Source organism: Eurosta solidaginis, chromosome X (assembly GCF_040869045.1).
Source record: "Eurosta solidaginis isolate ZX-2024a chromosome X, ASM4086904v1, whole genome shotgun sequence".
Lineage (NCBI taxonomy): Eukaryota > Metazoa > Arthropoda > Insecta > Diptera > Tephritidae > Eurosta > Eurosta solidaginis.
In genome coordinates, this window is record NC_090324.1 from 15,497,717 (window position 1) to 15,521,903 (window position 24,187).

The following is a 24,187-nucleotide window of genomic DNA, read 5'->3' on the forward strand; positions in this document are numbered from 1 at the left end:
CAGCTTTTGGATAAGTTTAATGTCAAATTTGCCTTTTTGAATTGTTGTGCTCGACGAACTAAAATTTCCATATGCGTATCAAAATTATCTGAAACGATGCACATATCATCAAGGTATCCAAAAACACAATATCGAAGGTCCGCCGGTATGAGTTCATCCATTAATCGAGACATGGTCGAGGGCGCATTACATAGTGGTGAATTGGTATAATGGCCTCCCGAGAATTGTAAAGGCGGTCAGCGGTTTGGATTCTGCTGTTAACTCGATCTGGCAATACGCATCTTTTAGGCCCAATTTGGTTATTAAATTCGCTTTTGGAAGCCTTGCAAAAATTACTTCTATGTTGACTAACGGATAGGCATTTCTTTTGTTACGGAGTTAAGTTTGCGGGCATGTAGACATAATCTCACCTTAGCAGGCTTCAAGATCAACCCCATTGGAGAACTCCATGGACTTTGCCTAAGCATTCGATCAATCTCTTCATACATTAATTTTTCCACCGCTGGACTAACCGGATACTATCTTTGCTTTATCGGCTTTGCATTCTCTGTGACGATTTTGTGTTGAATTAATGGAGTTCGACCTAAGCCTTTGGTTTCAAAATTAGGAAACATCGACTTGAAAACTTCCAATTGTTGGAGTTGAGAGGGAGTAAGGGGAAATTCTTCTGAAGGATTGTTACCCTTATCCAAAGTGGATATCATGGAAACTGTCGGTATTACCCCCGGAGCAAGCTCAAAAATCTACTCCCAATATTAATCTATTCGCAATAGACGGTATAATATAAAGTTTAAAGCTTCTGGTCTGGTCTTTATAAGAGATATCTTCTGAGATTTACCATCAGCTGTTTTGACATACGCTGCAACTTTCTTAAATTAATTTCTGTAAAACCTAGGTAGCTAAACTCGACCCCACGCAGTTAATATTTGCTCCTGTGTCAAGTAAACCTGACTCATTAAAATCAAGAAATTTTACTTTGGCATAAAATCTCACATCTGAATGATTACAAAATATTGAAGAAACTAACATTTTTTTGATATTTCTGATTTTTTTATAATAGCTTCGAATTCGCAGTGTGGACCGTTTAGGTTTTTGCTTTTGCGCCGATGGAGACTCATTCTCGATTATCTATGTAGTTTCTTAATCGTTCATGGTATGGACGAAGCGGTCTTAACCGTAGCACAATATTTTCTTGAATATTTGGTTGTCTGAAATTTGTGTTATTTTGGAAGATCTGCGCCAATTTATTTTCTGGGTAACAGAAGTTGTAATTGGAGCTAGCCGGCAATGGACCTGGTGTATCCGAATTTAGGATTTCCGAGGCATCCTGCTTGTGTCCAGTGCACTCGCCTACGAGTTTTTTGTGACATTGTGGCTTGTAGGTGTTCGGCTCCCCGCATCTATAACAAACAATTTTTCTCTCTGCCAAACAGTCTTCCCAGTCGTGACTTTCTTCTCCACAATTCCAACAATTAAACGATTTAGGTATGCTCTTTTGCATGGCATGGAACATTGGAAAGGTGGCGCGGCATTTGAGAAAATGCACGACGAAAGGACTCATCTGCAATAAGATGTTCTCGGATCTGTACTGGCTTTTACAGATGCGCTATGGAATGAATCGGGTTGTATAATAACTCATGCCTGATATCGGGTTTCAGGTTTCTGGTGAGTATCTCAACTAGTTCTGATTCTTCCATTGGAGTGGATAGTCTGCCAGTAATAGTGATAACGGCATCGTAGAAGGATTAAAAAGTTTCAATAACTTTTTGTTTTCGGTTGGGAATTTGTTCACGGAAGTCAAAATCTGAACGATAGTCTTGTTTTGATACCTGAGCGCTGAACAGAAATTTTGCCATTCAATACGTGGTACCTGTTTATGGTACCTCCAGTACCAATCCCTAGCTTTTCCGCTTAGTAAGCTTTGCAAGTTTTTACACACATTACTAAAATCCTTATTAAAAGACCCTCGAGTTAATGAGCGTACCGTATAAATAAATTCCTCTACATTCAAACCTTCGGAAGAACCATCGAACTGAGCTTTCCAGTTTTGTATTATATTAGTTATCTTATTCGGGTTCAAGTGGCTATGTGAAAGATTCGGATGGGTTTCGGGTGCATTTAACTGCAGAGAAATCGGTATATTCCAAGACGTATTTATATTTAAATTACTAAACATCCGCTGAATGCTATCATCTATGATAGTTGCGATACGCGAGTAATCCAAGTTAACCTGTGGTACTGGCACATTATTATGAACGAAATAATGATTATTACTACCCCCACTTGGCTCATTAATTTCAGTTAAGGGTAAAGAGTTATTGTTTATATTGGAATTAATACTTGGACTGCGCTCATGTGATCTTTCCTGCAAAGACTGATTCTGAACGAAAATTCAAAGGACGAATGCCCTAACTATGAGGTGTTCTTCCGCGACCATGGCCTCTCGTGGATGATTGTCTTAGTGGAGTTTTATTAATTGCACCTTTGTTATTACCTTCAGGTATATTACTGTAAGGTTCTATGTCTTTTGCATGACATAACCGACGACATACGGGGCATTCATTATGGTCTTTGATCCATTTACTGATACAAGTGGTACGAAAGGAATGGTGGCATATAGTATTTGAGCACTATTTGTTATCGCTCATTACTTGCAAACAAATGGAGCATTTCTGGAAATGGAATTTCCTTCACATCCTTGGTTAAAGCCGGTATATTTTCCGCGCTATTTACTACAAATTTACTACACACATTTTATTATTATATGAATTCGTGACAAACTAACTATTTCCTTTATTTGCGATGTGTATTGGTAATCGTAGGTTTGATGTGTTTTTTTGTTTATATATATTTTTTTTAAGGAGATCACTAAAGAAGAAAGATGAATAGCTTTAAAAGTGGCCTAAATAGATATGTAGTATTTTTCTGAAAAGTTCGAAAACAAGTATCGTTCGGACGAAAAAAAAACATTTCCACACATGTGAAGCGTGAATTTCGTATTCCATATACGAAAAACATGTCATCCCAATATTTTCAAACTAAAACACTTCTCATAAAATGGAAATAATTGATAGTAACGTGGTTTTAAGGTCGTTAAATTTTAATTCAAAAATTGGCGAATTCCGTAAAGTTCTATTTTCTGCCTGTGCACTGTCCTTACAACAAAAGCTAGACACATGTACAGAAATTCTATTAGCACAGGAAACTTATTTAGAGACTGGAACGGGTGCTGAGGTGAAATGATTTGTTAAGTAAAAACTTAATGTGAGACAGGGTTTCAGCTATTCTGTCTGCCCCACACGTTGGGCGCCATTTATGTAACCAACATTCAAGGTAGCAATGCTTTTATTATGCATGCCTGTTTGTGGCTAATTTGATAGTTCGGAACTTCTGGTAGCAGCTAGCAATCAGCTGGCGGGGGGGCTTATTTAACAGTCCAACTACGTCTTATAATTGGTCCATAACTTTAATAGAGCTCCTACGGAGTTGCTGAAGAAGACAACTACAATTTTAGGCGAAAAATATATACAAAAATTAGGACTAGAAAATATAATTTCTAACTAATGAAAATATAATTTCTAACTAATGAAGATAAACAAAAATATAGATTCCCCCTACTTCTCCTTCACCTACATTCTATGGATATGGTGTTGATGTTAGGGCAATTGCAGGGAACAAGCCCACCCACCATTTATCCTCTAGGGCGTTAAAAGGAAGATCCCATGTACACATCAAACTCCTACTCCTTTATCCCATCGCAAAAGGAAACTAAATTTTTAATCCATATTTTTTTTTGGAGTAATTTACAAGAAAAAAATTCTTTAAGAAGATTTAAACAATATGGCGATCAAAGCCATTGGAATTCCACTTCCTTCACGTAAAAAGAACTGGTGTTTACAACAACAAATCTAAAGCTAGAAGTAATTAATATTTACTGCTTATATGCCTAAAGTTCATTGGGAATGCTTATTAGCAAAGTTAGTAAACAAAACAAAAAGAAACCAAAGTAAATTATTTTGCCGTTGGGAGCAAGGGAAAGAGAGAGTGTAACCCCATTTAATTTGTTGCGTCCCTCCCACAAATTGTCATCCTCCCAGCAGCTCCTTGCAGCGGGACTGCTCCATATTCTCTTTCTCCGGGAAGGTATCGAACCCAATCCGGGTCCGTCTCCTGACCCCGGTCCTGAGAAATGGTTTTGCTGCATCTACCGGAAAAGAATGTTTTTAGGACGGTCATACTCTTGTCAGTGTGTCTCTTGTAAGGGATGGTTGCATCGGAGAGGTTGTTCTGGGCTAGATCCCAAAACCAGACGTCCACGTAACTTCTATAAATCTTTTGTGGCTCCTTGCTGTTCACGTCCTAGGACGTCCCGTAATCTGCGCCTTAACCCCACGGCGCCACCAACTCGCATGGCTGTTCCCACTCATACCTACAATCTCCGTAGTAGAGTCGGGAGCAATGCCGAGCATCAGCTCCGCCCCTTCTTCTTCCCCCCTCTCTTCCGGCAGCAATTGTGTAGGTCAGGGAAACAGACTCTTAGTCCCTACCTTCCTTTGCACAGTTTGCCAGCACAGAACATATACGTTTGCGACATCCGCCCAATGCAGTTCCTGCCATGGACGGTGCCACTTTCCTAGATGTTCTGGTCTCCGCGACGGCAACCCCCCGACGGGTTTCATTGCATGGACGTCTAGTCCCAGGGCCTCAACAGCAATCGCGTTCTGGCCTTCCACAACCCAGGCGTAGTCACCCGTCACTTACTCCCAGAGTGACGACGTCTCCCGCTATGCACTTCAGATTTCTGCAGTTAAACTGTAATGGACTGACTGGGAAGATCACAGAGATAGTCGACTTCATGAAGCGGCACAACATCCGCATTTCTCCGATCCAAGAGATTAAACTCACAGCAAGATCTGAATTGCAGACCTGTTCTGGGTATAATGTCCCAAGAAAAGATCGCGAGAGCGGAAATGGAGGCGGCCTCGCGTTTATCATGCACCACACGGTGCAATATCATATTTTTGATCCCGACATCGACCGCAGGGACAGTGTCTTAGAACGTCAAGGAACGTCTAGAAATCATTAACATCTACATCCCTCCTGTCACCTGTGCCCCAGTGGATACCGCCCTGATATCAGCGGCGTACTCACTGGAAACAATCGCATTATCTTAGGCGATTTCAATGCCCATCACGATCTCTGGCATTCAAACTTGCGGGTGGACAGTAGGGGTGAGATGTTAGCGGATCAAATAGAAGAAACGACGTTCTGCACTATAAACGGAGACGCCCCCGCATGTATGGTAGGAAGCTGTCACAGTTCGCCGGATATTTCAATTGTGAGTGCAGAACTCGTAAACTGCGTCAACTGGCAGCCGATGGTAACATTGGCATCCGACCACCTGCCTATACTTATTTCGCTCGAGCGTCCCGCCGACTTCATCGTCGCAGAAAAATGCACTTTCATTAACTTTAAAATAGGAAAGTGGGACAAATACAAATCCTTTACAGATAACCGCTTTGCTGCCCTCCCTATCCCAACTGGTGCCCGCCAAGGGGAGCGTGCTTTCCACAAGGGCATTGAATCCGCCTCGGCTCGTTTCATTCCCGCCGGTAGAATTCCCGAAATTCGTCCCCACTTCCTGGCAGAGGCCGCAAGTTTAGCGAGAGAACGTGATCTTATAAGACACCTCGATCCCGGCGACGCCCAAATAAGGGATATAAGCCAACGCATCAGATTGCTTGTGGATGAACACAAGCGGTCGAAATGGGAGGAGCTCCTAAGCGGTTGAAACCTCTCTGCCGGTGTATGTAAACTTTCGTCCACTGTAAAGTCCCTTTCGAATCCGTCTAGGCACAATGAAAAAGTTTCCATCGCACTTGGCGACATAGTGCTGTCGGATGCGAAAAACTGCGCGAGCGCTTTCTGCCGACAATACATAATACATTCTACGGTCGACAAAAATATACGGAGGGCCAACAGACACGCACGTAAACATAAGTTCAGCACGTCACCAATTACCATCACCGCCAAAGAGGTTGAGGCTGCCATCGGTCATGCTAAACCATCCAAAGCAGTGGGCCCAGACGGCATAGCCATGCCGATGCTCAAAAGCCTAGAGAAAGAGGGTTTCAAATATTTAGCACATGTCTCCAACCTGTCTCTTTCCACCTTTGACATACCCGAAAATGGAAAATTGCCAGGGTGGTCCCGCTACTAAAAAAAAACCATTAGCACTCAGATAAATTGTGGTTTAAATCAGAAGCCCCACCATAGAACAGTACCCGTAGCGCTAGACCTATCAAAAGCTTTTGATACGGTCAACCATGGCACGTTACTACAATACTTGAAAGGGTCTACCCTTCCCCCATGTCTTAAAAGGTGGACCGCAAATTATCTGGGTGGTCGGCAGGCATCGGTGCAATTCAGAAACAAAATATCAAAGCCAAGAAGAATTAAACAAGGGGTGCCTCAGGGTGGTGTCCTATCACCACTTTTGTTTAATTTTTACATATCAAAACTACCTTCAACACCAGAGGAAGTTACTATCGTTTCTTACGCCGATGAATGCACAATAATGGCCACAGGCCCGGTCCCAAAGATCGATGAGCTTTGCAACAGAATAAACGGCTACCTCCCTGATCTCTCCGGTTTTTTCGCCTCGCGAAACCTGGCATTATCACCGACTAAATCATCCGCGACCCTATTTACAACTCGGACGTCCCAAATGTCGACCATTTTGAACATCCACGTCGATGGCACTACGCTACCGACTGTCCTACATCCCAAAATCTTGGGTGTGACGTTTGATCAGGATCTACATTTTGGTGAACACGCAGCCGCAATTGTTCCGAAAATCCAGAGCCGTAATAAAATCCTCAAATCCCTTGCTGGCAGTACTTGGGGAAAAGACAAAGAAATGCTCATTACTACATACAAAGCAATTGACCAGCCAAGCCTAAAAAATATCCACTGGAAGAAACTACAGGCCTGCCAAAATACTGCGCTCAGAACCGCCACGTGCTGTCTTCTTATGTCCCCAGAACACCATTTATATAATGAGGCGAGGATACTCCCCATCAGGGAGAGAAATGAGATGCTAACCAAACAGTTCCTGTTGAATACCCAGAAACCTGGGCATCCCAACAGACATCTGATTGATGAGCCAGCACCGCCTATGGACTTAAGGAGTCATCTCCGTATGCATTTTGAGGAAATACAGCGGCTGAGAACTCAGCCGTATGAAGCAAAAAAACACAAGCAGGTTCTTGGTGAACTCCACAAACAGGCGTCGGACCTTTATGCCGGGAATTTCCCGGTGAATCCAGTACTCGGGGAACAGTACCCAAAACTTGTGGAATAGGAACGCACACTCCCCAGGGAAACGCGAGTCACTCTGGCTCAACTTCGTTCTGGATACTGTAACAGGGTGAACTCTTACATATCCAGAATCAACCCCGACATACAAAACGTATTCACCGCTTGCAATGTGTCCCCACATGACACCAACCATCTCTTTAATTGTAATGTGGAACAAACGCTTCTAACACCCCTTTCATTATGGTCCACCCCTGTCGAAACAGCAAGATTCCTTGGACTCCCGTTAGAGGATATTGATGACAATTTGTGATCGGTGCCAGCTATTAGGTGGGGCGAAACATTGCTACAACAACAGCAACAGAGAGAACTCGAATGGTAACTTCAAATTTCACGCTCTCGCTTTTTCTTACTCAACAAAAAAAAATCATACAAAAAATATAAAACTACTAGAAAGAGAATTAAATTATATATATGTATGTTTATAAATAGCTATGTATGAACTCCTGTATGCAACATTTTCGGCAGCATGATGAAAGGCCTTACATGATGACTACTGAGCTGTTGAATACGTGTATGTAGAATTAGCAACAAGAGTTTAGCAACATTCGTTCTGCAACAATTCTAATTTCTTACTTATTTTATTTTATTATTAAAATTATAATAAATTGAGGATTTTGTTAATATCAAACAAGCTCGGACATTAAAAAAAATTTTTGTTTTGTTTTTAGTTCCAAAATAAACAAGTAAGGAAGGTTAAGTTCGGGTGTAACCGAACATTACATACTCAGTTGAGAGCTATGGTGACAACATAAGGGAAACTAACCATGTAGGAAAATGAACCGAGGGAAACCCTGGAATGTGTTTGTATGACATGTGTATCAAATGAAAGGCATTAAATAGATTTTATGAGGGAGTGGGCCATAGTTCTATAGGTGGACGCCATTTAGGGATATAGCCATAAAGGTGGATCAGGGTTGGCTCTAGAATGCGTTTGTACGTTATGGGTATCAAATGAAAGGTGTTAATGAGTATTTTAAAAGGGAGTAATCCTTAGTTCCATAGGTGGACGCCGCTTCGAGATATAGCAACAAAGGTGGAACAGGGGTGACCCTAGAATTTGTTTGTACAATATGGGCATCAAACGAATGGTGTTAATGAGTATTTTAAAAGGGAGTGGGCCTTAGTTCTATAGGTGGACGCCGTTTCGAAATATCGCCATAAAGGTGGACCAGTGGTGACTCTAGAATGTGTTTGTACGATATGGGTATCAAATTAAAGGTATTAATGATGGTTTTAAAAGGGAGTGGTGGTTGTTGTATAGGTGGTCGCCTTTTCGAGATATCGCCATAAAGGTGGGCCAGGGGTGACTCTAGAATGCGTTTGTACGATGTGGGTATCAAATGAAAGGTGTTAATGAGTATTTTAAAAGGGATTAATCCTTAGTTCCATAGGTGGACGCCGTTTCGAGATATCGCCATAAAGGTGGACCAGGGGTGATCCTAGAATTTGTTTGTACAATATGGGTATCAAAAGAAAGGTGTTACTGAGTATTTTAAAAGTGAGTAATCCTTAGTTCCATAGGTGGACGCCGTTTCGAGATATCGCCATAAAGGTGGACCAGGGGTGACCCTAGAATTTGTTTGCACAATATGGGCATCAAACGAAAGGTGTTAATGAGTATTTTAAAAGGGAGTGGGCCTTAGTTCTATAGGTGGACGCCGTTTCGAAATATCGCCATAAAGGTGGACCAGGGGTGACTCTAGAATTTGTTTGTACAATATGGGTATCAAATTAAAGGTATTAATGAGGGTTTTAAAAGGGAGTGGGGGTTGTTGTATAGGTGGTCGTATTTTCGAGATATCGCCATAAAGGTGGACCAGGGGTGACCCTAGAATTTGTTTGTACAATCAAAGGAAAGGTGTTAATGAGTATTTTAAAAGGGAGTAATCCTTAGTTCCATAGGTGGACGCCTTTTCGAGATATCGCCATAAAGGTGGACCAGGGGTGACTCTAGAATTTGTTTGTACGATATGGGTATCAAATGAAAGGTGTTAATGAGTATTTTAAAAGGGAGTGGGTCATAGTTCTATAGATGGACGCCATTTAGGGATATCGCCATAACGGTGGACCAGGGCTGACTCTAGAATTTGTTTGTACGACATGGGTATCAAATGAAAGTGTTAATGAGTATTTTAAAAGGGAGTGGGTCTAAGTTCTATAGGAGGACGCGTTTTCGAGATATCGCCATAAAGGTGGACCAGGGGTGACTCTAGAATTTGTTTGTACAATATGGGTATCAAATGAAAGGTGTTAATGAGAATTTTAAAAGGGAATGGGTCTAAGTTCTATAGGTGGACGCCTTTTCGATATATCGCCATAAAGGTGGACCAGGGGGACTCTAGAATTTGTTTGTACGATATGGGTATCAAATGAAAGGTGTTAATGAGTATTTTAAAAGGGCGTGGGCCTTAGTTCTATAGGTGGACGCCTTTTCGAGATATCGCCATAAAGGTGGACCAGGGGTGACTCTAGAATTCGTTTGTACGATATGGGTATCAAATTTATTTATTTATTTATTTATTTAAAATACACATATAAGACATAGTTTTTTACAGTGCCATATTTGTTATTATTTTTATTACTAGTACAAAGTAAGTTTAAAAGCTAGAAACAAAAATAGAAGTAACATTCAAACCATACAGAATATGTTCCATGGTGGTAAGTAAAAAAGAAAAAGTAAAACACATAAAAATGTTCAGGAATAAAGGGTGCGATGTACAGCTAGTTTGAAGCGCTTAGGATTTGATTCTAACTTTACTTTATGAGGCAAAGCATTCCACAACTGCACAGCCCTAACGAACAACATTCTCGATGTTTCTGAATACTCAAAATGCGGTACAATTAGACTGCAAGTACGGGATGATTGTGCGAAAGTAAGTTTTACAAAAAGGCATTCCGGCGTACGAGAAAAGATAATCTTATGTATAAATATTAGTAAACGACGGTCAAAGAACGCTGATAAACTGCATTCAAGAATAGTTTATGAGAAGCTCGAAATATGATCATATTTCCGTTTAAGATAGATATATCTGGCACAATTATTAATCAGTAGTTGATATTTGTTCATGGAAGCTTTATCCAGGCAACCGTATATCAATTCATGGTAAGATATTATTGGTATTAATAGACTTTTGACACGTTTAATTTTTATATGTTCTCGAATAAAATATGCCGTTTTCCATAAATGCCTTAGCATATAATATAACCTAGTAATTGAGGAATTCACATGATCATGCTTATTTAAGATAAATCCAAGAGTTTTGACATTCTTCTCATATTTCACAACACTTCCATTTATAACTATCGGAGAAATGCCATTCAGATTGTAGGAGAATGTGAAATAGCGATCGCCTGTGTTTTGGATGCATTAAGGCATAGCTTGTTCTTGAAATACATCTTCTAAATCTTCATTTAATCGGCAAACTAAATCCTCCATTAAGCCAAGAGGGGCAGAAAGGTATATCTGAGCATCATCCGCATAGAGATGAATGGATACTTTACGACAGCATTTTTCTATGTCATTAATGTACAAACTAAATAAAATAGGACCAAGAATAGAACCCTGTGGTACCCCAGATTTACTGGTAATAACCTGGATCCACTATCCCCACATACTACCCGTTGGTACCTGTTTGTCAAATAGCTCTCAAGTAGCTTTACAGCATCGCTACTGAATCCAAAATATTTTTTTAGCTTATGCAGGAGAATTCTGTGGCAGACCGTGTCGAATGCCTCGGAGAAGTCCAACAACGTAAGAATTGTGAGTTCGCCATTGTCAAAGTTTGGTCGTATGTCTTCTAAAACCTTGAGCATAGCGGTTGAGCAACTATGTCCAATGCGATAACCTGATTGATTTTCCGAAAGCAGATTTTCTTCAGTCAGATATTTCCTAATCTGGTTCGATAAAAGCTTTTCCAAAACTTTTGATACACAGGGAAGAATACTTATTGGCCGAAAATCACATGGTTGGAAAGCATTACCCTTTTTTGGAATAGGTATAATATTAGCCACCTTCCAAGCATCAGGAAAACTTAGAGATGTTAAAGCAAAATTAAAAATATGCGTCAATGGCGCAATAACATATGGTAATATAAGTTTAATAAATCTTATACATATTTTATCTTCCCCTGTTGCATTTGATTTTATTGAAAATATGGATTGTATTGTTTCAGATTCAGTAATATTAGAAAAGTTAAATTTACTGCACCAATCAAACAAAGAATCGTCGCTGGAAATATTTGACTCACTCTCATTCGGTAACTTGGTAGCAAAGAAATCATTCATTACGCCAGCCTCAATCGAGCATTCCGATTTTAAATCATTCTTAAAACCAAGTTGTTTTAGCTTATTCCAGAGTATCAGTTTGCTTTGGAAATAACCCCTTTTGGCATCCCTAGTAATTTTCGTAGCTCTGTTTCGCAATATCTTATAAGCCTGCCAGTTTTCTTCACAAGAGGATTTCCTCCAAAGTGAATAGCTTTTATTTCTTGCTTTTATTGCCTGAAGTACATCTCGATTGAACCATGGTTGCTTATTTTTTTCACTCTAATTTTCTTAAGTGGGACATATTTATTAAATAGGTAGTTAACCAAATTGGAAAAAATTTTAACCTTTTTAAATCATGTCTGCTTCAAACCAACTGTCATTCCAAGGAAGTGAAGATGTTTCAGCAGCTAAAGCTCTGACATTGAATCTATTGAAATCACGAACGTACATGTTGCCAATGGAGATAGTATTCGTAGATTGCAAACTACATTATAACTCAAAAAAATTAAGTCATGGTCGCTAACACCTCCCAGAGAAAGCTGATCAAAATGTAAGACATTGCCCATGTCAGCCACACAAAATACATCTAGTAAACTAGGTTTGCAATGGGGTCCGAAACGAGTAGCAAGTTTATTTACAACTTCCAATCCTACGCCTGATATGCTATCAACAAAATGTTAGGACCGATCGTTTTCCACAAGCAGATCAATATTTAAGTCTCCACACAAGAGTATGTGTTCATAAATTGCACTATATTTATCGAAACTCTTAAAAAATTTACCCAAATCATATGACTTTTTCGGATTATATACACATACATCAAGGCAACGCTCAGAATTATTGAAGAACTCAAACACCAAAAACTCCACAGAGAGTACATATGAAAAGTGGTTAAAGAATAAAATAGAAACTTATACATATTAATAAATATTCCTAATGCAAAAAAACAAAGAAATATAACTAAAGGTATGATCATATTAATCAGCTGATCTTCTTCCATCTCCGGTGCTCAAAAGAGAATCCACTTCCTCTTTGCTAGCTATCAATTTAGGTTCTTCATTCAGCTTTAATCGTACAAATACTTTTCCACGAACTGAGAACGCAGATGCTAAAAGCCTCTTTTTTTTCATCTTCGTAGTATAAGACATAACTTCTCTTAGTCTCTTTGGCAAACTCTCATGTACATAAACAGATCCATAGCCAGGTATATTAATATCCGACAGCACAAGCGATCTCTGTTTATGTTTACAAAATGCAGCAATAGACTTAACCAGCTGGTTTCGTTCGCGCGCAGAGCACAGCTTTACAACAAAAGGCATGACACTCATGTTGTTGCTGTTGTTTTGCGTTTTGCTTTTTTCTTTTCTTATTATAAAAGGATCACGCAATGGTGGTGGGGCGAGTTTCACAGCTTTGCATATGTTGGCCAATATATCAGGCAAACTCTCTTCGGAATCAAGTGGGATACCATTAATAATAATATCAGTAGCGACTGCGCTGCTTTCTAGCTCGTTAAGCTGGCTCGAACAGCAACAATTTCACTGCGCAGAGCTTCAACCTCACGATAAGAGTTTTCTAAGGTACTCATTCTTGTTTCCATTGTTGTGATGATTTGCTTGAGGTTTGCTGTCTCAGCAGCCAACTCACCTATTTTCTGCATCACCTTGTCTTCGGAATCGGCTATCGTCTTTTTCATTACTGCTGTCAACTTATCAACAATTGCCATTCTCTGCTCATCCATCTTGCGTTGTAATTTGTCTTCTACGCCTTCAAGTGGTGTGTTTGGTGTTTTTGGCGGGGTAGAAGGTTTGCGCGGAGGATTTCTTCGGAATTTGTCGAGAGACATTGTGTAAAAATTTCTCACGTATCAGATGAAACCGCTCAAAACAAAATACGCGATTTAAACAAATTTACAAATATGCAATTGCAGCACCAATTTGAGAAAATTCAGATGTTGGTTTTAGGGAAAAATAGATAAAACTTAAGAGCACCGCACAAACACGTCTTACTCACTCAAACACATTAATTTCAGAAGGTGTTAATGAGTATTTTAAAGGGGAGTGGGTATAAGTTCTATAGGTGAACGCCTTTTCGAGATATCGCCATAAAGGTGGACCAGGGGTGACTCTAGAGTTTGTTTGTACGATATGGGTATCAAATGAAAGGTGTTAATGAGTATTTTAAAAGAGAGTGGGCCTTAGTTCTATAGGTGGACGCCTTTTCGGAAAGCCCGGGGCTTTCAATAATGTTGCAAAATGGGCGATTATGGATGGTCTTAATAACATTAAAGTACATCCTGCCTTAATCAGATGGATCTGCTGCATGTTAAATTGCAGAAAGATTACATCACAATGGGGATTGTACGAGGCCACAAAATCAGTGGACAGGGACACGCCGCAGGGAGGGGGACCCGTAAAACTTACGGCTTACGCAGATGACGTTGCAATTGCCATAAGTGGAAAGTGCCTTCCAACGATTAGTTCTTTGATTGATCGGACGCTTCGAGATATTCATATCTGGGCATCTAATGTCGGGTTGAAAGTCAATGGATATAGTCTTGTTTACAAAAGGTACAAGGTCCCAAATTGGACCAGGCCTAAGTTAGGAGGGGTGACCTTACAGGAGAAACCTTGCAACAAATGTCTAGGAATCACCTAGACAGTAAGCTGTCATGGAAGCTCAACGTGGAGGAGAGGGTCAAGAAGGCTTCAGCGGCACTCTATGCATGTAAAACAATGCTGGGGTGTACGTTGAGCCTATCGCCCTCTCTTTCTCATTGGGTTTTTACAGCGATTCTAAGCCCTATTCTATACTATGGAGTTCTTGTTTGGTGGAAAGCCACACAAAAAACAACATACCTCAAAATATTAGAGGGGGTATGCAGACTATCGATGCTTAGCATTACGGGAGCCCTGAAAACAACCCCGAGGGCTGCACTGTATACTATTCTGCACATCCCACCTGTAGACCTGATAGCAAAGAACAAAACGTTAACGACCGCAACCAGGCTCGGTGCTTCGGGGCAGCTTGAGCGCCGAACAAATGGGCATAGTAGTATAGCGTCATCAATCACAAGACGAACAGACTACATGATTCCCTATCTGCGCTTCGAGGGAGATCTTGAGGCCACAATAGAGGTGGACGGTTGGCGCAAGGGTGCGCAAATGGCGGACGAGGCGATACATGTGTACACCGATGGTTTCAAAGTAGTGGAAGGAGTAGGGTCTGCGGTATACTGCGCTGATCCGGAAATAAGCAGATCCTACAGGCTTCCGGATTACTGTAGCGTTTTCCAAGCGGAAATATTAGCCGTAACCAAAGCAGTAGAAACCCTGAAAGAGAATAGCTTAAGCTGCAACCGTGTTAACTTTTATATTGACAGTCAAGCAGCAATTAAGGCAATAATCTCGCATATCACAGGATCTAAATGCGTGTTAGAGTGTAAGCAGTCTCTGGAGAGAATCGTGACAGGGAGAAGCATACATCTATATTGGGTCCCAGGGCATATGGCAACAGATGGGAATGAAAAAGCGGACGAACTAGCTAAAAAGGGCGCATCCCTTGAAGCTTGCTCCGTAGATGTCCCAATTAGATCGGGCGAGATTAAGCGAAGGCGAGAGGTGCACATGATCGACCAAGCGGGAATGGCGTGGGTTCAAGTGCGGGGCTGTAAAGTGTCGAAGATTATGTGTAGGTCTTACAACCTTAAAAAGAGAGGACTGTAGACCAATGATGGGTATTCTGACTGGACACTGCCTTCTGGCGTCACATGCCTTTAAATTAGGCTTGGTCAGTGATAGCAGATGTAGGAAGTGTGGGTTGGAGGAGGAAACGATCGAGCACGTTCTGTGCTCGTGCCCTGCACTTGCCAGGCTAAGACTCTAGCTATTAGAAGTGATACAGCTGTCAGATCTAGAAGCAGCAAGTGGCTTAAGTCCTAGGAAGCTTCTAGAATTTGCCAAGAGGACGGAGTTATTTTATACCATAGGTCCTGGTTTTTGATAGGGTTTTTCAGTTTGGTCGTTAAAACAAACTTCTGGTAACACTACGGACTCAATCAGTCTACGTGAGGTCCTCATGGACCGGCCAGTTCAACCTACCTACCTACCTGACTCTAGAATGCTTTTGTACAATATGGCTATCAAACGAAAGGTGTTAATAAGTATTTTAAAAGGGAATGGGCCATAGTTCTATGGGTGGACGCCTTTTCGGGATATCGCCATAAAAGTGGACCAGGGGTGACTCTAGAATGCGTTTGTACAATATGGGTATCAAATGAAAGGTGTTAATGAGTATTTTAAAAGGGCATGGGCCTTAGTTCTATAGGTGGACGCCTTTCGAGATATTGCCATAAAGGGGGACTCTAGAATGCGTTTTACAATGTGGGTATCAAATGAAAGGTGTTGATGAGTATTTTAAAAAGGCGTGGGCCTTAGTTCTATAGGTGGACGCCTTTTCGAGATATTGCCATAAAGGGGGACCAGGGGTGACTTTAGAATGCTTTTGTACAATATGGGTGTCAAATGAAAGTTGTTAATGAGTATTTTAAAAGGGAGTGGGCCTTAAATCTATAATGGACGCCATTTCGAGATATCGCCATAAACGTGGATCAGGGGTGACTCTAGAATGCGGTTGTACAATATGGGTATCAAACGAAAGGTGTTGATGAGTATTTTAAACCGGAGTGGGCCTTAGTTCTTTGGGTGGACGCCTTTTCGAGATATCGCCATAAAGGTGGACCAGGGGTGACTCTAGAATTTATTTGTATGATATGGGTATAAAACGAAAGGTGATAATGAGTATTTTAAAAGGGAGTGGGCCTTAGTTCTATAGGTGGACGCCTTTTCGAGATATCGCCATTAAGGTGGACCAGGGGTGACTCTATAATGTGTTTGTACGATATGGGTATCAAATTAAAGGTATTAATGAGGGTTTTAAAAGGGAGTGGTGGTAGTTGTATATGTGAAGGCGTTTTCGAGATATCGACCAAAATGTGGACCAGGGTGACCCAGAACATTATCTGTCGGGTACCGCTAATTTATTTATATATCTAATACCACGAACAGTTAGCCTTCCAAGATTCGAAGGGCTTTTGATTTCGCCCTGCAAAACTTTTTCATTTTCTTCTACTTAATATGGTAGGTGTCACACCCATTTTACAAAGTTTTTTTCTAAAGTTATATTTTGCGTCAATAGACCAATCAAATTACCACCATGTTTCGTCCCTTTTTTCGTATTTGCTATATTATTATGGCATTTTTTCCATTTTTAGTAATTTTCGATACCGAAAAAGTGGGCGTGGTCATAGTCGGATTTCGACCATTTTTTACACCAATATAAAGTGAGTTCAGTTAAGTACGTCAACTGACTTTGGTAAAGATATATCGATTTTTGCTCAAGTTATCGTGTTAACGGCCGAGCGGAAGGACAGACGTTCGACTGTGTATAAAAACAGTTATCGTCCTAGAATTTAAGCCTCTACCAAATTTCGCAAGGATTGGTAATGTTTTGTTCGACATATGGCATTAAAAGTAACCTAGACAAATTAAATGAAAAAGGGCGGAGCCACGCCCGTTTTGAAAATTTCTTTTATTTTTGTATTTTGTTGCACCATATCATTACTGGTGTTGAATGTTGACATAATTTACTTATATACTGTAAAGATATTAACTTTTCTTTAAAAATTTTACTTTAAAATTTTTTTTAAAGTGGGCGTGGTCGTTCTCCGATTGTGCTAATTTTTATTTTTATACATATAGTAATAAGAGTAACGTCCCTGCCAAATTTCATCATGATATCTTCAACGACTGCCAAATTACAGCTTGCAAAACTTCTAAACTACCTTCTTCTAAAAGTGGGCGGTACCACGCGCATTGTCCAAAATTTTACTAGTTTTCTATTTTGCGTCATAAGTTCAACTCACCTACCAAGTTTCATCGCTCTATCCGTATTTGGTAATGAATTATCGCACTTTTTCGATTTTTCGAAATTTTCGATATCGAAAAAGTGGGCGTGTTTATAGTCCGATATCGTTCATTTTAAATAGCGATCTGAGATGAGTCCCAGGAACTTACGTTCCAAATTTCATTAAGATACCTCAAAATTTACTCAAGTTATCGTGTTTACGGCGGACGGACGGACGGACATGGCTCAATCGAATTTATTTTCGATACTGATGATTTTGATATATGGAAGTCTATATCTATCTCGATTCCTTTATACCTGTACAACCAACCGTTATCCAATCAAAGTTAGTATACTCTGTGAGCTCTGCTCAACTGAGTATAAAAACGACACAGACGTACAGTACAGCGATAATGACACAGACAGTCCAGATGACGTAAATGTGTACGACAAATTTGCATACAAATTTTCTAATAAGGTTCCGCGTATAAGATCCACAATTTTTATGATGATAAAAGTAAAATTTCGAGAATGCATATCAGCGCACATTTGCGAAGCAAAAAGATCGAATTACTTAATATAGACAAACTTAGGAGAGTTATTTTGAAGTTAGAAGCAATAGCTAACAATCACCATATTAGCAAAGTTGAATAGCCAAAAGATGATCCATTTTTAAATATTATACTATTTCAAATTTAAAACAATGCGGAAATAAAATTTTAAAAACGTTAGAAATACTACTTACAGACCCATTCGAAACTATAACGGACGACAATACAAAACTCAAAATCATGACAATTTATCACAATGAACATATATCAGGCGGACATTGCGGTGATAAAAAGCTTTACGCAAAAATTCGCACTAAATACTTTTGGAAAAGCATGACTCGTGACATTGCCAAATTTGTTAAAAATTGTCAAAAAAGTTTGTTAAACAAATTCAAACCAAAAATCAAAGAAAATTTAGCACTAACTCCAACGCCGAGTAAACCATTCGATATAGTTGTTATTGATACAGTTGGACCTTTACAAAAATCGAAATACGGAACAAGTTCGCAGTTACCATTATATGTGATTTAACAAAATACCTGGTAACAATAGCTGTGCCATATAAAAGCGCCAAAACTATAGCTTCAGCAATTTTCGAAGGCTTTATTTTAATATATGGTCGTATGGACTCCATCAGGTCAGATTTAGACACCGAATATAAAAATGGAATCCTTGCAGAACTCACGAAACTTTTAAATATCAAACATGACTTTTCAACAGCATATCATCATGAAGCCTTTGGCTCAATTGAACGTAACCATAGAGTATTTAACGAATACCTACGGGCATACCTTAACGATACATTTTCTGATTGGGATACATATTTAAAGTACTTCACTTTCTTGCACAATACTACATCCAATACTGTTTTCGATAATAAATATGCGCCCTTTGAGCTAACATTTGGTACAAAGCTAGTTTTACCAAATGAGTTAAAGAAAGAAAACATTGATCCAACATATAATGTTGAGGATTACGCAAAGGAAGTAACGTATGATTTTTTTTTTTTTTTTTGTCTGTTTGGAAAAATTATTTTTAATCCTTATTTCTTCTCGTTTTGTTGTATACATGGACTACAAAAGTCTTCCACTTTCAGTTAATGGTTTTTGTGTTTTGTTTTTAAGAACTTAGCTTTATTTACCTTTTAATTTTCACAACCGCGTGGTTTCATTACCCGCGTCTTGAGCTCGCAGCACTCCGAACAAAACTAACAACTACTATGGGAAGTAATCTGGTCTGCATTACTGATGAGTGCAAAAGCAATATTTTATATGCCGTTTAGTACAATATGATCTCCTGATTAGGTTGGATAGGCAAATACAAGCGATACAAATTCTTTATGGGTGCAGATCACTGGTCGCTAGGGAAAATGAAACACAACAAAAAAATTAATGAAATATCCGTTCCTCATAAAACAACATATGTAAATCGGAGTTACTAAAACAATTGAAATCGGATTAGTTTGTGATTTCCCATGAATTTAGAATTACCTGCTGTGTACGTGTACGCCTGCAGCAAGGCGAGAGAATTTGGTTGATGGAACAGGGCTCTTGAAATGCTTCACCAATTGGAAGTAAAATCTATACACATGTTAAGACATGTAAATAACTTAGATTGAATGAAAATATGTTTTTTTATTTACACGATTGAAAAATTGTAGACGAATTTAGACTTCACTCCTACCGTGAGGAAAACCAGAAACGGAAAGGAAGCTAGCAATTTCCTGGGAATCTTTTATAGGTACCGAAATTTGACAGATGGATGAACAATCTGGCATGTTAATCAGAAATGATTTGTCCATGATAGTGTTGTAAAGTAACCCAAAGTTGCGATGTTTTCTTTTTCCTTTATTAACACAAAATATACATTTCTATGAGATTTTCACTTAGTGCTGATGTATAGATTAAATGGTTATTTTATGTATTTATAAACGTAGATGTAATTTCTTCTTTCTTACAAAAATAAAAAACTAATGAAGAGGATAACCGCATAGTTCCACAAAAAGATACAAACGGGCAAAAAGCATATAGAATGTGCGTTGACTTTCGAGCTGTCAATAAAAAGCTCATCGCTGACAAATTCCTTCTTGTTCAAATAGACGATATTTCATATTTCATATTTCATATCTTTATTAAGTCAAATGGTAACAACCTTACTGACTAGATTACAGGTTAACTTAGTACTAGTTTAACAATTTTAAAGTAAGATTTACTGAGATAAGTAATAGGACTCAATGCGTGCCTTAAACAGAGACCTTGGCATGGCAAAGTCCAGGTCAAGGCTTCTGGATAGGCGATTAAATTCTACAAGACCTCTTATAAGAGGTGCGAAACTGAAGTAATTCGAACGCAGCACTTCAACGCGGAATGTACTGTGAAAGCGGAGAGCTCTGTTAGGGACATTGAAATTCAACTGCCAAAGTAGTTCTGAGCAGTCAATGGCACCGGATATTATGTCAAAAATAAACATTACGTTTTGAACAAGACGTCTAACTTCAAGTGGCAAGACATTGATAAGCATGCATCTTGCATTGTAGGGTGGCAGGGGATTAACAAAGTGCAGAGGTTGTAGAGCAAATCGTATGAACTTGCGCTGAATTCTTTCAATTCTTAAAGAGTGTGAGGAGTATATGGGATTCCAGATGACTGATGCATACTCTAACTTGGAACGCACTAAGGCATTGTATAAGATTTTCCTGGTATATGGGTCCTTGAAATCCTTGGCATATCGTCGCAAGAAAGCTAAGTTGGTATAAGCCTTTGGTATGAGAAAGTTTACATGATTACAAAAAGTATAAGATGAGTCAAAAATTACGCCAAGATCGCGAAACTCATTAATTGACGCAAGAGTTACATTTGAAATCGAGTACGCGAATGAAACCACATTCGTAGACTTAGTATACGTCATGTGGCAGCATTTATTAATATTGAGTCGCAGATTATTTTGACAGGCCCAATTATTTATAGCATTCAGATCTTCTTGCAGACGCAATGCATCAGAAGTACAGGAGATTCTCCGAAAGAGTTTTAAGTCGTCAGCATAAAGCAAATAATTGGAATTGTTTATGCATGAGCCAACATCATTAATAAACATTAAGAACAAAATAGGACCAAGGATGCTACCTTGTGGTACACCCGAAGTTGCTGAGAATTCATAAGACTTAGTTCTCTCGATTTCAACAAAAGTTATTCTATTTTCCAAATAGGACTTCACCCACGACAGAAAGCTTGAGTGAAAGCCCATGTTTTCAAGTTTCCACAGAAGTAATTTGTGCGAAACTGTGTCAAAAGCCTTGGAAAAATCCGTATATATGGTGTCAACTTGACATCCATCCTTAAACGCAGAGACACAAAACTGAGAGAAAACAGCCAGATTTGTAGTAGTCGAACGTCCCGCAATGAAACCATGCTGACATGGATCGACTATTTTATTTATAGCGAATGATACTTTGTTTTTAACTACCTTTTCAAAAAGTTTTGAACATGTTGACAGTTTGGATATTGGCCTATAATTCTTTACTTCATTTTTATTGCCTGACTTGAAGATAGGAGTGATAGACACCAGCTTGCAGCGATCAACAAAAACTCCAGACGATAGCGAAATATTGAAAATGTGGCACAGTGGCACACAAAGAGAAATACTACACTTCTTAAAAAAAAAAGAGGACAATCCATCAATATCATTTTTGATTGAGGTCTGTAAGGAGGATATACCCAAGATAATATCGGTCTCAGACAAGGACAGAGACCCAAAGTCTAAAGGTTTGGGGCTATCAGTAAGATACCTGTTATCAAAGTTATCGGCCTCAACAACAAACGTAGATTTGAAAAAATCAGCAAAAAGATTTGCCGAATCGACCAAACTGTTGGAGCAACTGTCATTAAATTTGACACAGGTAGGTATATTAGAACAACCTTTCTTTGAACGAACATAGTTCCAAAAAGATTTAGGATTAACTTTCAACTCATCTTCAACTCTAGAAACGTATTTGTTGTACAAAAACTTATCAAGAACATTGAACTGCGTCATATAGGAAGTATACTGATCTTTAAAAACAGTATCGCTGGTATCCTTGTATAATTTAAAGTACTTATTTCTTTGATTTTTCAACTTTTTCAACCTAGTATTGTACCAGGGTAGTTTGTGAACTTTAACTGGTAGGAGAGAAAGATTCCTACTGAATATGTCAGCCATCTTTACCAGAAAAATGTCGAAACATTCAGTTGCATTTTTAGCAAAGAAAATAGATGTCCAGTCTATTTCAGATATGAGAGAGTTTAAGGATATTCTTGATAACCTTGGCAGGGCAAAGTATTTTTCAACGCTAGATTTATTTTCCGGTTTCCATCAAATACCATTTCATCCCTACTCGCGAGATATAATATCTTTTAGCACCGATCGTGGATCATTTAAATGGAAAGTTTTACCTTTTTGCTTGAGTGTAGCATCATATCCTTTCTCGAGAATGATGACTGGCTTTTTCGGGTATTCCACCTAACGTGGCATTTTTGTACGTTGACGACATCACCGTCATAGGGTGTAATGAAACGCATCATATAAAGAACTTAGCTCAAGTTTTCAGCACTTGTCGAAAATTTAATCTCAAACTAAACCCGAACAAATGTAATTTTCTTCGACCAGAAGTAACGTTTTTAGGACACAAGTGTTCATCTAAGGGTTTGTCGCCAGATCCCTCAAAAATAGGAGCCATCAGAAAATATAATAAGCCAACTGACAAAGATGCAGTGCGACGATTTGTCGCATTTGCAAACTACTATAGGAAGTTCATACCTAACTTTGCTTCGCTGGCGGCGCCTTTGAAGCGTTTAAAGAGAAAGAAAGTTGACTTTATATGGGACAGTGCTTGTGAAAATGCGTTTACTTACTTACTTACTTACTTAATTGGCGCTTAACCGTCTAAACGGTTATGGCCGTCCAACAAGGCGCGCCAGTCGCTCCGCCAACCGGCGCCAATTGGTCACACCAAGGGAGTTTAAATCGTTTTCCACCTGGTCCTTCCATCGGAGTGGGAGCCGCCCTCTACCTCTGCTTCCATAGGCGGGTTCCGATAGAAACACTTTCTTGGCCGGAGCATCATCTTTCATTCGCATAACATGGCCTAGCCAGCGCAGCCGCTGCGTTTTAATTCGCTGGACTATGTTTATGTCTGCATATAGCTCGTACAGCTCATCATTAAATCTTCTTCGGTACTCGCCATCGCCAACGCGTAGAGGCCCATAAATCTTTCGAAGAACTTTTCTCTCGAACGCTCCCAAAGCCGTTTCATCTGCTGTTGTCATGGTCCATGCTTCTGCCCCAAATAGCAGGACGGGTACGATAAGTGACTTGTAGAGTATGATTTTCGTTCGCCGAGAGAGGACTTTACTTTTCAATTGCCTACCTAGTCCAAAGTAGCATTTATTGGCAAGATTGATTCTTCGCTGGATTTCAGTGCTGATGTTGTTGCTAGTGTTGATGCTGGTTCCCAAATAAACGAAGTCTTTTACTATTTCGAAATTATGGCTGCCAACAGTAGCGTGGTTGCCAAGGCGCATATGCGCTGACTCTTTGCTCGATGACAGCAGGTACTTCGTTTTGTCCTCATTCACCATCAAACCCATCTTTACCGCTTCTTTTTCAAGTTTGGAGTAAACAGAACTAACAGCGCGGGTGTTTAGGCCGATGATATCAATGTCATCAGCATATGCCAGTAATTGCACGCTTTTATAGTATATTGTTCCAGTGCGGTTAAGTTCTGCAGCTAGTATAATTTTCTCCAGCATCAAATTAAAGAAATCGCACGATAGGGGGTCACCCTGTCTGAAACCTCGTTTAGTTTCGAACGGCTCGGAGAGGTCCTTCCCAATTCTGACTGAGCTGATGGTGTTGCTCAACGTTATTTTGCACAGCCGTATAAGTTTGGCGGGGAAACCAAATGAAAATGCGTTTAACTCACTAAAATCGCCTCTAATGTCACCAAAGCTACTACAACATCTAGATTTCAAACAACAATTTATAGTAACGGTTTATGCATCAAATGCATGAAGGTAACGACTTACCCATACTTTTTGCGTCGAATTCAGTTA

General features: G+C 39.6%; 1 protein-coding gene across 12 annotated transcripts in view; it reads right to left on the bottom strand.

Moving 5' to 3' along the window:
- Window positions 1–24,187, bottom strand: part of LOC137235493 (uncharacterized) — a 523,646-nt gene that overhangs the window by 72,837 nt on the left and 426,622 nt on the right. For 3 of the 12 annotated variants that reach the window (XR_010947925.1, XR_010947923.1, XR_010947927.1), the window contains exon 5: window positions 19,243–19,461. The exons of the other annotated variants lie outside the window; for them this stretch is intronic. The gene's annotated coding sequence lies outside the window, so the exon portion shown is untranslated. The remainder of the gene's footprint in view (window positions 1–19,242; window positions 19,462–24,187) is intronic. 12 annotated transcript variants of the gene reach the window in all.